This window comes from Oculina patagonica, chromosome 12 (assembly GCF_052425735.1).
Source record: "Oculina patagonica isolate OP01 chromosome 12, crgOcupat, whole genome shotgun sequence".
Classification (NCBI taxonomy): Eukaryota; Metazoa; Cnidaria; class Anthozoa; order Scleractinia; family Oculinidae; genus Oculina; species Oculina patagonica.
The window spans coordinates 1679640-1686799 of NC_135769.1; positions in this window are offsets into that span (position 1 = coordinate 1679640).

Here is a 7160-nt window from a genome sequence, read left to right on the forward strand (position 1 = left end):
CGGAAGACACTTTACTCTCAAGGTACCTCTCTCCACCCAGGTGTATAAATGGGTACCAGCAACATAATGCTGGGGGATAACCCTGCGATGGACTAGCATCCCATCCAGAGGGGAGTAGAAATACTCCTAGCTGCTTAATATTACAGAAACCGGGATAAGCTCCGGCAAGAATGGGCTACTTGGCTTTAGGCTTTACTTTACCTTTATTCTCTATCAATTTCATGCCCTGCGATGTCATTCATAGGCCCTTTTAATTTGTTGCACAATAAATGAATCTAAGCATTACAATGGCTGGACTGTTTCTTGATATGAGAATCCCGTTTCTTGATACAAAAATCGCGTCTCTTGATACAAGAATCGCGTTCCTTGATACAAGAATCCCGTTTCTTAATACAAAATCACGTTTCTTGATACGAAAATCTCGTTTCTTGATACGAGAATCTCGTTTCTTGAAACAGGAATCTCGTTTCTTGATACAAGAATCTCGTTTCTTGATACAAGAATCCCGTTTCTTAATACAAGAATCCCGTTTCTTAAAAACAAGAATCTCGTTTCTTGATACGAGAATCCCGTTTCTTGATACAAGAATCTCGTTTCTTGATACAAGAATCTCGTTTCTTGATACGAGAATCCCGTTTCTTGATACGAGAATCTCGTTTCTTGATACGAGAATCCCGTTTCTTGATACAAGAATCTCGTTTCTTGATGCGAGAATCCCGTCTCGTGATACAAGAATCTCGTTTCTTGATACGAGAATCTCGTCTTTTGATAGAAGAATCTCATTTCTTGAAACAAGAATCTCGTCTCTTGATACGAGAATCTCGTTTCTTGATACAAGAATCTCGTTTCCTGGTACAAAAAATCAAGAATCTCGTTTCTTGATACAAGAATCTCGTTTCTTGATACAAGAATCTCGTTGCTTGATACAAGAATCGTGTTTCTTCATAGGAGAATTGAGACGAGGTTCGCGTTTCGTGCTACGCGAGTAGGACCACTTAAGTCCACTTAAACGAGGGAAGTTAAAAAATAATTTTCCATTTAAAACTATGTTGTATGTTACTGTTAAGGGACTCACTTGCCCAGAGAATCGTTAAAATAGCCAGCTATATAAGTACTTTGGTCTTTCAAAAAACATAAAACCAAAAATAAAGATCAGAAGTACTTACTGGCCATTTCTGCTCGTTATCGTCATCCCAATCGATTTCCCGCCTGTCAATGCTGGATTCGAGGTCTTCCTTCCTTATGATTCTGCCACATAACCTTGATGTTATTTTTTGACAGAATGATCAAAGACATTTCCTAAAAGTACACAGTCTAATTGACTAAACAATATATATCTCTGGTAAATTAATCACAACAAACACCGAGTAAGGCAAAGGTTATGGTTATGAAGCAATCAGAGCTCGAAGCTGATCACAGATAAAAGTTCTAATAAGACGGATTCCGCTCAAAGTTCAAGTAACAAGTGCAAGAACTAATCACCAAAAATTTATTCATAGCACAGTAACTTTCTGGATATATACCATTTGATACATCTCACTTTAGTCCACTTCTCTAAGTGACCCCGCGATTAAATTCCCAAGCATTCTTAAGAAAGTTAATGTCAAGCCTCGTAAAAATGCTAAAAACGCATGTCATTTTGTTTTGAACTGACGTGAAACGTTGGTGTTTATTGAAATATGGTTAACTTCAAATTCAATTTTCTCATGCGTGGTCAGCTTGAAAGCTAACGTTTAGATAAGATCTTCTTAACTGTATTTCAAAATGTTCTATGCCATGAGCTCTTATTGGTAACTATATTTTTGCCTTTATTGCTTAAATTTTCAGGGGAAACCGTCTTATAAGCTCTCAGGAGGACTTATTTCTTTTTATGATCTTTTGAAGGGCGGGGGACTTGGGGCTTATTAGAGACGGGGGTCTTAATTCAAATTGTATATCAGCTGGGGTACATATATGAGAAATATAGCAGACTTTTAAATGTTTAAGTACTGTTTGGTAACACAGTTTCACAAAATAGCAACATGGATGCCTTTAAAGCGTATAGTTGCCTTGCGTTCTTGTTCCCTTGTTTATAATTCGGGACGGGGTGTTAATAGAGAGGAAGAGGGGGGGGGGGGGGGGGGTTATTAAAAGGTTGAACTTCCAGATTCGGGGCTAATAAGAAAGGGTACGATTAATTTACAATTTATATGGTGCCAAGCGCGGGAAACACGTGTAAGTCAAGGCACGATGGGTTTTGATTTTGCTCCTGATTGATCGAAGAAACAGCATATTTGGTCTGATTGGATGGAGCAGTTAATATGAGGCTTTTTAACATTTTAAAAACCTCAGCAAGGATAGCTTGCGCTCAGCCATCTCGTATTTCCTTCCTGTCATCCCTTCCTCGACGCAGGAAGGATGCCCACAGGCAGACAATTCCAAAACTTTCAAAACTGTTTTATTTCAACAACTCGATTTTTCACAGTCTCGTCGTGAACCGTTCATACTTGGCTTGAGGCTTTAAGGCGGCGAAATACGAGATACAAAAACCCTCAACTTGTCGCGCAACATTGTTGCATTGCCAGTTGAACGAGTTGTTGCCCGTATTTCTACCGAGCGCTCAACTTGTCTCGCGACAAATTTCGGTGTTGCAAGTTGAAAAAAATTGCTGCAAAAAGTAGAACTCGGTTCTACTTTGTGCAACATGTTGCTGCAATAGACCACTTTCGTATTCTCGGTATTGGACTGGAACTAGCTTGCAATGGAGGCTCATGCGGGTAATCTTTTCAAATGCAAATGACATGAAGCTGTTTTTAATGATATTCCCCCGCATGAGCCTCCATTGCAAGCTAGTTCCAGTCCAATACTGAGAATACGAAAGTGGTCTATTTGCAGCACTGAAATTTGCACTGGACCGTTTCTTGATACGAAAACCCCGTTTCTTGATACAAGGATCGCGTTTCTTGATACGAGAATCGCATTTTTTTGATACAAGAATCTAGTTTCTTAATACAAGGATTGCGTTTCTTGATACGAGAATCTAGTTTCTTGATACGAGAATCTAGTTTCTTGATACAAGAATCTCGTTTCTTGATACAAGAATCTAGTTTCTTGATACAAGAATCTCGTTTCTTGATACAAGAATCTCGTTTCTTGATACAAGAATCTCGTTTCTTGATACAAGGATTGCGTTTCTTGATACGAGAATCTAGTTTCTTGATACAAGAATCTAGTTTCTTGATACAAGAATCTCGTTTCTTGATACAAGAATCTCGTTTCTTAATACAAGAATCTAGTTTCTTGATACAAGAATCTCGTTTCTTGATACAAGAATCTCGTTTCTTGATACAAGAATCTAGTTTCTTGATACAAGAATCTCGTTTCTTGATACAAGAATCTAGTTTCTTGATACAAGAATCTCGTTTCTTGATACAAGAATCTCGTTACTTGCTACGTTGGTGTTTATTGAAATATGGTTAACTTCAAATTCAATTTTCTCATGCGTGGTCAGCTTGAGAGCTAACGTTTAGATAAGATCTTCTTAACTGTATTTCAAAATGTTCTATGCCATGAGCTCTTATTGGTAACTATATTTTTGCCTTTATTGCTCAAATTTTCAGGGGAAACCGTCTTATAAGCTCTCAGGAGGACTTATTTCTTTTTATGATCTTTTGAAGGGCGGGGGACTTGGGGCTTATTAGAGACGGGGGTCTTAATTCAAATTGTATATCAGCTGGGGTACATATATGAGAAATATAGCAGACTTTTATTTATAAATGTTTTAGTGCTGTTTGGTAACACAGTTTCACAAAATAGCAACATGGATGCCTTTAAAGCGTATAGTTGCCTTGCGTTCTTGTTCCCTTGTTTATAATCCGGGACGGGGTGTTAATAGAGAGGAGGAGGGGGGGGGGGGGTTATTAAAAGGTTGAACTTCCAGATTCGGGGCTAATAAGAAAGGGGACCTTACAAGGGGGAGGCGGAGGTGTTAAAAAAATTTTGATTGTACGATTAATTTACAATTTATATGGCGCCAAGCGCGGGAAACACGTGTAAGTCAAGGCACGATGGGTTTTGATTTTGCTCCTAATTGATCGAAGAAACAGCATATTTGGTCTGATTGGGTGGAGCAGTTAATATGAGGTTTTTTAACATTTTAAAAACCTCAGCAAAGATAGCTTGCGCTCAGCCATCGCGTATTTCCTTCCTGTCATCCCTTCTTCGACGCAGGAAGGATGCCCACAGGCAGACAAATCCAAAACTTTCAACACTGTTTTATTTCAACAACTCGATTTTTCACAGTCTCGTCGTGAACAGTTCATAGAAAAAGAAAAATGCAAAGAATTGCAAACTTTCTTGATTTATAACATAGTGAATTCGCTGCGGACTTGATCTCCAGGACACTCCAGTTCTACACACACTTAACCTGAAACATCCGACCACTTAACCTGAAACATATTTTGCAACCGAGCAGAAATTAGCGTGGAAAAAACAACAAACCGATATTGTTTTGTAAACAGTTTATATATGCAAAGAATTAAAAACTTAGTTGTACGTCACATTCGTGGCGGAGAGAGAATTTGCCGCAGTCTTGATCTCGCATTCTACGTACGTCCGACCACTTAATATGCTTATATAAAATGTATTTAGTGTAAAGACAAACTCTTCTACAAAGTGCAAAGTGTTGAAGGCGAACCGGAACGCGTCAACTAATGGTATGTACCACTATAGCATTATACCTGTTGTAAAGAATAAAGATGGTAAATTTTAAGCTCGGTGATAAATAATGAAAGTGAAATGTTCAACATGACACGAGACTGGGATTTGGATTTTTTTCTTTGTCCCACGCTCGTGTCATGTTGAACATTTCATTTTCATTATAACTGTTTTTTATAATTATCGCATGCTGCTACGGTTATAATTATGGGATATACGAGGAACATATCACTTGATTGGACAGTACCGACTCCAATTTTACGAACATGCTTGAAATACATGCCTGCTACCAAAACTTTTTGTTTGTTTTTTTGTTTTGTTGTTTTACCGCTGTACTTAAACCTTTCAGTCGCATTTCAGCGCGTTTATGACGACTTTTAGTTCATTTATAAAAGGTGTTTAGCACCCACTGAAATGTAGCTTAAACCCTTATGGGCAGACAGCAATCAACGAATGGACGACATTTGATTTGGTATGTAAACTTTATTTGCTGTTTTCTATCATCTTTTTGGTTATCATTTTGCTACCGATCAGTAAATTTTTTTTTACATATTCCTAAATTTTTTCTCAGTTTAGCTCTAAGTTAAGTAGGTAGTTTAGCGGTTATGGGTTATGTATAAATTGCCATGAAAATATATCTTACGGAAAATGTTCGCATCGAGCTTTTCCATATTGGCAAGTTATTTTCTAGCGGATATCTAGGTTATTGACCAAGTGTGAGGTCCACACATAAAAATATTGACCTACTTCCCGTTTTGTCTCTTAGTGGACAGAAACGTAGCCTGCAGAACAGGCGGTTTATTTTGCGGGTCGAAGCGCGAAGTTGCAATTTTTTTTAATTTTGCGGGTATAAACCGCCTGTTCTGCCGGCTAATAGAAACGAAGTCAAGGTTCCTTAAATATACAAAAAAAATTAATAATCGAGGTCAAAATTTCTGTATTATTCGGATCGAACAAGCTTGGCAAATAAAATAAATATTCTTTTATAACAATGCTAGAGGCAGCTAAAACCGGCTTTTGCGCGCGAGCGGTCCGGATGAATTACGAAATACCGGCGTTTAACGTTTACTACTCGTTTAACCAATCAAATGACATAATTCTTCTGGACCGCTCACGAAGCAAAAAATTAAAGCAATATCAATACTGTGCAGTAGTAACAACATTGTCCCAAAACAACAAACGTGCGTGTTACTAAATTTAAACTAAATGATTTGACTGGAAAAAATTTGTCTGTTTGTTTCAAACGGGAAAAAGTTTTATCCAAGGTCGACAATGAAACGTGATATCTTCCACTGTAGTTATTACATGGCCGGCCGCACGAGGTTTATTGGTAATTATACCGGTATTGTGCAATATAACAATAGCACTTAAAGGAGCTATTGTAGGTCACGGTATTTTAAGTCATTTTTCTGATTACTTTCAAATTGAAGGAAACCTCAAACTAAAAGTTTTCTAACATAGAGAAACACCAAAGGAGAAATAAAAACCCCAAAATAAACAAGGATGGTTTCAACTGACGATTCGAAGATTAAGACGCATTACGAATGACAAACTTGAAAAAAACTTGCCAATTTTTTCAACATGCGTTGTCCGTGACGTAGCTGCTTTAACGGGACTGTGTCACGGCTGAGTTACTCAAACTTAATGTTCGCAAAGAAATTTACTTCTATGGAACTAAATGAATTTTCTTCACTATTGTCCATCCCTACTTCATTACAACCAAATATGTCTTCCGGGCCTTAAAAGCAAACGAAATTAACTTTGAAAATTGTTCATCCTAACAGTATTTCAGAAACCCATATCGCAATCTACTCAGTCATCTTCACTATTTTCCATCACTGTTTTAGTTTTAAGCAGTAACGTTTATATTTCACTCAATATATTTAATGGCCGTTTTCGTGTGTCTCAATTTGGCTAAATTCCGTGACACGTACAGTTCCTTTAACATACATATTCTAAGTGTTATTTTGAAATGATCTTTATCACGCAAAAAACAAACGAAGCGTCAATTCCACGAAACGTACATGCAATAATTTTTGCTTTTTTTAAACAGCTTCTCTTGACGTATTTCGCCATTATGACGTCTCGCTTAGGCAGCATTCTGCGGTTTACGGTTTAAAATGATACTACGAATTAACGCACGCACTATTTTTCCGGGTATATAACAGAGACACTTATCTAAAACGGTAAAGCATTGAACTGTAAACAATTGAGCAATAAACCACAGCGAAAGCACTTAGCCTCGCTTCTGTGATACAAGTTTAGACCGTGAAACCAAAAATGCCGCACGAACCAATGTATCACTGAATCAGTGTTTGAATTTTCTTCACTATTGTCTATCCCTACCTTCTTTTGTATTCTTTTGTGTTACTGAAATGTTCCGCCATCTAGGATTCTAGAAACATCTAGAATCCAAGATGGCGGAACATGCCTGACGAGGCTGAGATTTCAGCGAAATTTATAGC